This window comes from Herpailurus yagouaroundi, unplaced genomic scaffold (genome assembly GCF_014898765.1).
Source record: "Herpailurus yagouaroundi ecotype Mexico unplaced genomic scaffold, PumYag 197, whole genome shotgun sequence".
NCBI lineage: Eukaryota > Metazoa > Chordata > Mammalia > Carnivora > Felidae > Herpailurus > Herpailurus yagouaroundi.
The window spans coordinates 6,134,018-6,143,842 of NW_024412428.1; positions in this window are offsets into that span (position 1 = coordinate 6,134,018).

Genomic DNA, 9,825 nt, shown 5'->3' on the forward strand with positions numbered 1-9,825 from the left:
ATGAATTTGGAGTGCTATGCAGGGGCTAGAATATCCATTCACTCAATAATTCACCAAATACTTACTGAGCACCAGCTATGTGCCTGGTGCTTTCCTGGACGCTGTGAATACAATGAGATAGCCATGCTCCCTCCCCTCATGCACTTGACAATATGGATCATAGAGGGGGTGTCTGGGTGGCTCAGTCGGTTAAGCGTCCCACTTCGGCTCAGGTCACAATCTCGCTGTCCGTGAGTTCAAGCCCCGCGTCGGGCTCTGTGCTGACGGCTCGGAGCCTGGAGCCTGCTTCGGATTCTGCGTCTCCCTTTCTCTATGTCTGCCCCTCCCTTGCTCACGCTCTGTCTCTCTCTCTCTCAAGAATAAATAAACATTAAAAAAATTTTTTAAAACACACAATATAGACTATAGAGGTCCCCGAGATACCTACTGAAGAATTCAAAGTTATCTAAAAGGTCACGGGGAGCCAAGTGATACAGGATTTCATGACATAATGGTATAAATAATTAATGGCATAATATGCCTTGCATCTGTAACAGTTCCCTCTGGGACCCACATGGAGGATAGATGAGAGGCAGCTATAACTAAAGGCAAGATGACCATTGTCCGTGCAGTAATTTAGGTGAAAAGTGATCGAGGCGTGAGCCAAAGCAATGGTCATGGGGTTGGGGAGCAGGAGATAAGTATAAAACACATAAGGGAGACTGAGTCCATAGGGTTTTATGAGCCCACGAATGACATGACATGGACGTAGTGACAGAGGGGGAAGGGTCCATGGAGCCCCCTCCGGATAGGAACGTGAGGATGGACGCCAGGTTCAGGGAAATAGCCGTCGTTCTGATGTTGATCACACTGAATTTGGATCATCAGGGGGACATCTAGCCAGGCCCATCATTGTTAGACTACAGTTTTAGATCACGAAAGAAATTTAGGCTGCCCAAATTCATGAATCAAGAGTTGTCACTGTCTAGTTTATTTATACGGATGAGATTCCTAGGGAAAGAGTAACGATGTAGTTTGAGGGCAGAGACCTAGATAAAATATTTCAGGCCACTTAGAGAGGAATGTGTCTGGGAAGGACCCTGAGAAGGAGTAAAAAAATCAGTAAAAAACAGAGACTTTCAAGAAGGAAGTAGGCAATTCATTCAGGACATTTTTATTGAGTATCTACGACATAACACGCACCGGTCTAGGCCCCGACAGTGAGGGACAAGGCGAACTTTCATGAAGCCAGCAGTCTACAAGAGAGATGGGCATACACCAAGAGGTAGGGGTCCTGACAAGATGGTGAACCAGTGCAGGCTGGTAGCCCCTTCGCCATGCGTAACCCTGGCAAGGTCAAAGACCTACGAGGAAAATGTGTAAATTTCAAGAACTAAAGACAGTGACAAGCTCTGAGGGAAGAGAGAGGGGGTGCTCATCTAGTAAGGAGTGGCCTGGGGAGAGGCAGGCATGGTGCCTCTACTGGTGAAGAAGCTACTTTGTGTTCCTTTCTCCTCCATAGGACCCGGGACCCAGGTGCTTCCTGCCTGCTGTACAGCCCCTGTGATGAGGAGATACCGTAGTAAACGTGTAGCAATAGTCGCAGCCAGTGGGTTGAGTGGTGAGCAGATAACAACCAAGGAAAGCTGATTCACCCCTGAACTTTCCCTCTCCCTCTGCCCCCAAACACCCACACTTCAAATACTGGATAACTATAACAAGGAAGGTAGTTGTTAGAAGGCCAGGGGAGACTACAGTAAAGATCTCTCTGACACAAGAGCACTAAATGGGTGTTCTCAAGAACCGAACATGGTACCATGAGGTCTCTGTCCTGAGGCACACATCGCCACCATAAGCTAAGAGGTTTATCCCCAGAAGCACACGAACAGGGAGCAGTTACTAAACAACACCAACAGTCCTTATGTTATCTTCATAAAATTGGCTTTCAATAAAAAAAAAAATTACATGCAAAAAAAACAACAACAGGAAATTATGGCCTGTACTCAAGGGAAAAACTACGGTCAATGGAAACTGACTCTGAGTGGAATCGGATGTTGAATTGAGTAAACAAAAATTTCAAAATGGCTAGTAAGAACGCGTTCAAAGACGAAAAGGAAACTGTGTCAAATAATTAACAGAAAATATTCTGTCAATGACTGTTATGGACTGAATGTTTGTGTCCCCCCAAAATTTATATATTGAAGCCCTAAGCCCCAACGTGGCTGTATTTAGAGACAGTGATGGCGAAGAGGTGATAAAGGTTAAATGAGATCATAGGGGCGGCCTTGAACACTTAAAAGAAGAGAAGGAGGTATCCGCTCTTTCTCTCCACCAGTGTGAGGACACAGCAAGAAAGCAGCTGTTTGCAAGCCACGAAGAGAGTCCTCACCAGAAACCAATCTTGCGGAACCTCGATCTGGAACATCTAGACTTCAAACTGAGGAAATAAATTTACGTTGTTCAAACCACTTAGTCTATGGTATTGTGTTATGGCGGCCCGAACAGACTAATACAACGACTTCACAAAATCTCAGTAGAGAAATAGAAACTATTAAAAAGATTCAAATGGAAATTTTACAGTTAAAAAACATAACTGAAATTTAATAGTCACTAGATAGGCTCACGGAAGATTAGAGATGGCAGAAGAATCAGTGACACTGAAGATAGATCAATTGAAATGATCCAACCCGAAAAAAACAAAACAAAAAAAAAACTCACCCGATCTGAAGAACAGGAAGAAACAAAGGACTCAAGAAAAATGAACAGAGGACAGAGACAGTGACACAAGTATGCCAACATACCAGCCGTGGGAGTCTACGAAAAACAGGAGAGGAAGAGAAAGAACAGAGAAAATGTTTGAAACAGCGATGGCCAACATTTTTTGCAAATATGATGAAAAATCCATCAGGGAGATACAATACTGAAATGGCACCTAATAACTGAGCCCCAAAACACATAAAGTAAAAACTGACAGGACTGAAAGGAAATATAGACAATGCGACAATTAGACCCAGAGAATTCATTACTCCTTTCTCAGAAATTGATAGAACTTGACAGAAAATCAATAGGGATATAAAGACTTGAACAACATTCCTCCCCAAAACAGCAAGGTTACATATTCAAATACACATTAGATTCTCCAGAATAGACCATATGCTAGACTCCTAAACAAGTCTCAATAAATAGAAAAAGAATGTTTTCTAGCCACCACAGAATTAATCAGATGTCAGAAACAGAAAGAAAATTGGGAAATGGCCAACAATTTGGAAATTAAACAATACACTTCTAAGTTATCCTTGGGTCAAAGCAGAAATTACAAGAGAAATTTAAAAATATCTTGACCTGGATGGAAGTGAAAACACAAAAAATGTTTATGAAATGCAGAAAAAGCCATACTTAGAGAAAAAAATTATAGCTTTAAATACATAACATTAGAAAAATTATATATCGAAAACCAACAATCTAAGTTTCTGCCTAAAGAAAGTAGGAAAACAAATCATGCCCAAAGTAATTAGACAGAAATAATAAATATCAGAGACCAATTCAATGAAATTAAAAACAGAAACACAATCGAGAAAATCAAGCAACCAAAGCTGGTTCTTTGAAAATGTCAACAAGATTGACAGACTTTGGGGGCGCCTGGGTGGCTCAGTCAGTTAAGCGTCTGACATCAGCTCAGGTCATGAGCTCGTGGTTTGTGAGTTCGAGCCCCGCGTCGGGCTCTGTGCTGACAGCTCAGAGCCTGGAGCCTGCTTCGGATTCTGTGTCTCCCCCTCTCTCTGCCCCTCCCCAGCTCATGCTCTGTCTCTCTCTCTCTCTCTCTCTCTCTCCCAAAAATAAACATAAAAAAATTTGACAGACTTTTGTCAGACTAACCAAGGAAAAGAACAGAGTCTACAGAAATTAAAAGACGATAAGGGAAAACTATGAATAACTTTATGTCGAGTCTAGCATGTGGTTTTTCTCCCCCATGCCACCAAGTAATTCTGTATCACCAGCTGGGTATCCCACAAATTCATCTCCATTCTGACATTATCTACCTGGAGATAGCATCGGGTCCCACAGGTTAAGGATTCAGTCCTTCCAGACTGCTTAGCCCCCCAACTTCAGGCACCAACCACAAATGCAGGTTGCCACCTGTGCTTCAGAATGACATTATAGTTTGGGTTTCTTTCTTTCTTTCTTTCTTTCTTTCTTTCTTCCTTTCTTCCTTTCTTTCTTTTTTGAGAGAGAGAGAGAGAGAGAGAGCACGAGCAGGGCAGGGTCAGAGAGAGGGAGAGAGAGAATCCCAAGTAGGCTCTGCGTTGCCAGTCCAGAGCCCAACACTGACTTGATCCCACAAACCTTGAGATCGTGACCTGAGCCCAAATCAAGAGTAGGACGCTTAATCAACTGAGCCACCCAAGTGCCCCTAGAATGTCTGACTATAAATCAGAGCTTCCCAGACCCCTCCTCGGGTTTGACTAAATTGCTAGAGTGGCTCACAGAACTCAGAGAAACATGCTACTTCCTAGATGACTTACTATGAAATGATATAACGCAGGAACAGGAACAGGAAGAGATCCAAAGGGGAAGGGGTGGGGCAAGGGGCGGGGTTTCCATGCTCCCTCCGAGCTCTACTCTCCCAGGCCACTCTCCATATGTTCATCCTTTTAGGTTTTATGGAGGCCTTTCGGACAGAAGCATGATTGATTAAGTCATTGGCCATTGGTCGAACTGGGTCTCTGGTCCTTTTCCCCCTTGCCTGAGGTGGTGGTGGGGGACAGAAATTTCCAATCCTTGAATAACAGGTTGGTTCCCTGGCAACCAGTCCCCAACTTTGGGTTCTCTAGGGACTTTCCACACGTCGCCTTATTAACATAACAAAAGACACCTTTCTCACTCTTCTCGCTTAGAAAATCTCCAGGGTTTTAAGAGTTCTGTGCCAGGAAGAAGACCAAATATAGCTCTCTTATTATAAACCAAAATATGACACCAACACATGATACACTGGAAAAATTCCCAGGGAGACACAGATTACCAAAACTGACTCAACAACAAATAGAAAATCTGCAAAGACCTGTTCAGAAGTGAAGAAATTGAATTGTTAACTTAAAATATTCCTGCAAGGAAAACAACAAGCCCAGAGGTGGGCAATTCTGGTGGTAAATTTGGTGATTTCTATCAAATATTTAAGGGAAAAGTAACATACGTTTATATACACTCGCCCAGAAAATTGAAGAAGAGAGAACGTTTCCTATCTCATTCTAGGAGTTCAGCATTATCTGATACTAAAACCAGAAAAATTATAAGAAAATAAAGCTGCAAACCAGTATACAGAATTTTACACAAAGTATGAACACATAGAACCCAACAATATACCAAATGGATGAGGCATCATGGCCTAGTGAGATGTGTCCCAGGAATGCAAAGTTGGTTTAACATGAGAAAACCAATCAGTGTAGTTCACCATATTAGTAGAATAAAGGACAAAAACCACATGATCATCCCAATTTGCAAAAATTTTTTTACCAAACCCAACATCCATTTCTCATTAAAAAAAAAGAAAAAGAAAAAAAGAAAAAAAACCCAACCAGGAACAGAAGAGAATTTCCTCAATCTGCTAATAGGCACCTACAAAAATCCCTAAACTACTACCATAATTACGAGTGAAAAGCCGGATGCTTTCCCTAAGATGAGGAACAAGGCAAATACATTCCTCCTTACCACTTCCATTCAACATGGAACTGAAGGGTCTGGCCAGAGCAGTAAGGCAAGAGAAATAAATCAAAGGCATCCTGATTAAAGACAAGAAAGCATTTTTATTTTTCACATTATTCTATATGTGGATCCTATATAGGAAAATTTTTTTCTATTATTTTGTATATAAGAAACCTAAGAAATCTATGAAAAACTATCAGGATGAATAAATTTAGCAGGGCTGCAGAATCCAAGATCAATATGCAAAAATCCACCGCGTTTCCCCATTTTAGCTAAGAACAACCTGAAAATGAAATTAAGAAAAAAAGTTCAGGGGCACCCGGGTGGCTCAGTCAGTTGAGCGTCAGACCCTTGATATCGGCTCAGGTCATGATCTCAGGGTTGTAAGATCAAGCCCAGAGCTGGGCTCCTCACTGAGTGTGAGCCTGCTTGGGATTTTCTCTCTCTCTCCCTCTCTCTCTGCAGCACCCCCCTACTCGCGCTCCCTCTCTCTTTCTCTCTCAAAATAAGTAAATAAACATTTGTGAAAAGAAGAAAAGGAAAGAGAAGCACGTGCAGAACTCATGGGAGCTTCTGTTCTTGAGGCCAGCAGGAGGGTCTCCCCAGTGTTTCATCCTCTTTCAAGAACTTCCCTAATAAAGTCAGGCCCACGTAAGATGATAACCTTTCTTATTTTTTTATTATTATTTTTTTTTACATTTATTATTTTTCAGAGACAGAGCACTAAGTCGGGGAGGGATAGAGAGAGAGGGAGACACAGAATCCGAAGCAGGCTCCAGGCTCCGAGCCATCAGCACAGAGCCCGACGCGGGGCTCGAACTCACAAACCGTGAGATCATGGCCTGAGCCGAAGTCAGACGCCCAACCGACTGAGCCACCCAGGCGCCCCTCTATCTTTTTTTGATTAACTCAAAATCAACGGGCTGATTGGTAACCTCATTACAGGCATGAAATCCCACGATATACTATACTCCTGGGTCCCACCCACATGCAAGGGGAGTAGATGACACAGGGCACACATCCCAGGAGGAAGGAATCTTGGGGAGTATCTTTGAACTCCACCAACCACAGCGTGCACACTGAAGGCTACAAAACATGGCCAGGAGGAATTGAAGAAGACCGAAGTAAATGGAGAGATACACCATGTTCATGAGTTGGAAGACTCAATATTCGTGAGATATGAATTCTTTCCAAACTGATAGATTCAGTGCAATCAAAATTAAAATCCCAATAGGCTTTTTTGGTAGACAAATTGATTCTAAAATTTTTACGGACATGTAAAGAATAATAGCCAAAGAAAGCAGATGAGCCAAATGACATTTTTTTCAATGCTTTTTTTTTTTTTTTTGAGAGAGAGAGAGAGAGAGAGAGAGAGAGAATGAGCGGGGTAGGGCAGAGAGAGAGGGAGACAGAACTCGAAGCAGGCTCCAGGCTCTGAGCTGTCAGCACAGAGCCTGACATGGGGCTAGAACTCATGAACTGTGAGATCATGACCTGAGCCAATGTTGACCACTTAACTGACTGAGCCACCCAGGGGTCCACAAAATGACTTAAAAAAAAATTTTTTTTTACATTTATTTATTTTTGATAGACAGAGAGAGACAGAGCACAAGTAGGGGAGGGGGAGAGAGAGAGGGAGACACAGAACCCGAAGCAGGCTCCAGGCTCCGAGCTGTCAGCACAGAGCCTGACGCGGGGCTCGATCTCATGAACCGTGAGATCATGACCTGAGCCGAAGTTGGACGCTTAGCCGACTGAGCCACCCAGGCGCCCCCAACATGACTTTTAAAAGGATGACTGGGGTGCCTGGGTGGCCTGTTTGGTTAAGTGTCGGACTCTTGACTTCGGCTCAAATCATGATCTCACGGTTCATGAGATCAAGCACAGTGCAGAGCCTGCTTGGGATTCTCTTTTTGCTCTCTCTCTACACCCCCCACCCCTATTCACGTAATCTCTCTCAAAATAAATACATACACTTAAAAGAAAAAACAAAACTTTTTAAAAAGATGATCAAAGTTTAAGAATTAACACTACTCCATTTCAAGACTGAGCATAAGGCTATACAAGTGAATGCAACTCACAAACAGATCAATGAAATGGAATAGTCAAGAAACAGACTCACACACACACATATATATGGACAACTGATTTTTAACCAAGATGCAGAGGCAACGCTGGAGAAATGATCCGTAAAAGAAAAAGGAATACGTTAGATTTTGTCAAAACTGAAACCTCTGCTTTTTGAAAAACATTACTAAGAGAACGAAAAAAAAAACAAGGCACAGATTGGGAGAGAATATTTGAAACTCATATATCTGATAAGGAACTTGTATCTGGAATACATAATACCACATGGCAATATAGTCATCATATTGTACCTTACGCCCCTAGTGTTTATTTATCTTATAACTGGGATTTGGACCTTGTTTTTAACTTAAATAAATTTTTTTTTAATTTTTTTTTCAACGTTTATTTATTTTTTGGGACAGAGAGAGACAGAGCATGAACGGGGGAGGGGCAGAGAGAGAGGGAGACACAGAATCGGAAACAGGCTCCAGGCTCTGAGCCATCAGCCCAGAGCCTGACGCGGGGCTCGAACTCCCGGACCGTGAGATCGTGACCTGGCTGAAGTCGGACGCTTAACCGACTGCGCCACCCAGGCGCCCCTAAATAAATTTTTTTTAATGTTTATTTATTTTTGAAAGAGAGAGAGAGTGAGGGGAGGGGAGGGGCAGAGAGAGAGGGAGACAGAGAATCCCAAGTGGGCTCCAGGCTCTGAGCTGTCGGCACAAAGTCCGACAAGGGGCTTGAACTCACAGACCGTGAGATCATGACCGGAGCCAAAGTCGGACACTCAACTGACAGAGCCACCCGGGCGCCCCAAGGAATTTGGACTTTTTGACCACTTCCCTCCACATCCCGTTCCCACCCCAACCTCTACCCCCCCACCTCTGATAACCACAAATCCTATCTTTCTCTATGAGGTTGGGTTTTTGTTTTAGATTTGACACGTAAGTGAGACCGTGCAGTATTTTCCTTTCTGTCTGGATTATTTCACTTAGCATGATGCCCTCACGCTCCATCCATATTGTTGCAAATAGAATGTACTTTTTTCAAAACCTCTCAAGATTCAAGAATAAGAAAACAGCTTCCTTTTTTTTTCTAATGGGCAAAAGACGTACAGCTGGCAAAAAAAAAAAAAACACATGAAAACATATTCACTATGTTTTTAATTGTGGGAAAAGCAAATTAAAACCACAAATACCACTAGGCATCTATTAGAATGGCTAAAATTAAACACACTGGTCATGCCAAGTGCAGCAAGGATACAGGTAACACCTGGACATTTGGAAAGCAGTTTGGAAGTTTCCTAAAAAGTGAAACGTCAACCTATCATACGATTCTACAGTTCCACTCTTAGACCTTTACGCAAGAGAAATAGAAGCACATGGCCATACAAAGACTTCTTTATGAATGTCCACAGTAGCTCTATTTGTCATAGCCCCAACCTGGAAACAACCCAAATGCCCATCGGCATGTGAATGGGCCCTGCACTGACAGCAAGGAGCCTGCTTGGGATTCTCTCTCTCCCTCTCTCTCTCTCTCTCTGCCCCTTCGCCGCTCAGGTGCACATACACGCACAAGCGCTCGCTCTCTCTCAAAATAAATAAGTGTTTAAAACTAACCAAATCAAAGGGCGCGATCAAACTTCTGTCGGTGTAGATACGTTCGTTATCTTGACTGTGGTGGTTTCACCCGTTGGTATAAAGTGTCGAAACGTATCAAACTGTGCGCTTTAAACACGCGCGGTTTATTGTCCGTCAACTCCATAAAGCTATTTAAAAATTGTCAGGTTAAACGTTTAGCAAGAGTACTTCCGAGGTGATGCAATGGACTTCATATTGCCCCACACCAGCAGGTACGGACTGTCGGGTTGTTCCTCTCTGAGGGATGCTAAGTGTTGATAACTTGGTAAGGTGGTGGCCACAGACCTTCCCATCACAAAGTGCATTTTTCCTTTTGCAATTAATTTATAGATGCAATGATTTATACAGCGATACGTCGGCCCCGTGCGCACACCCTCTGCCTCGATTCCCTTTCTACGAGTGGTCGTGGCGCAAGTCGGCAAAGTATTTCCGTAAAGTT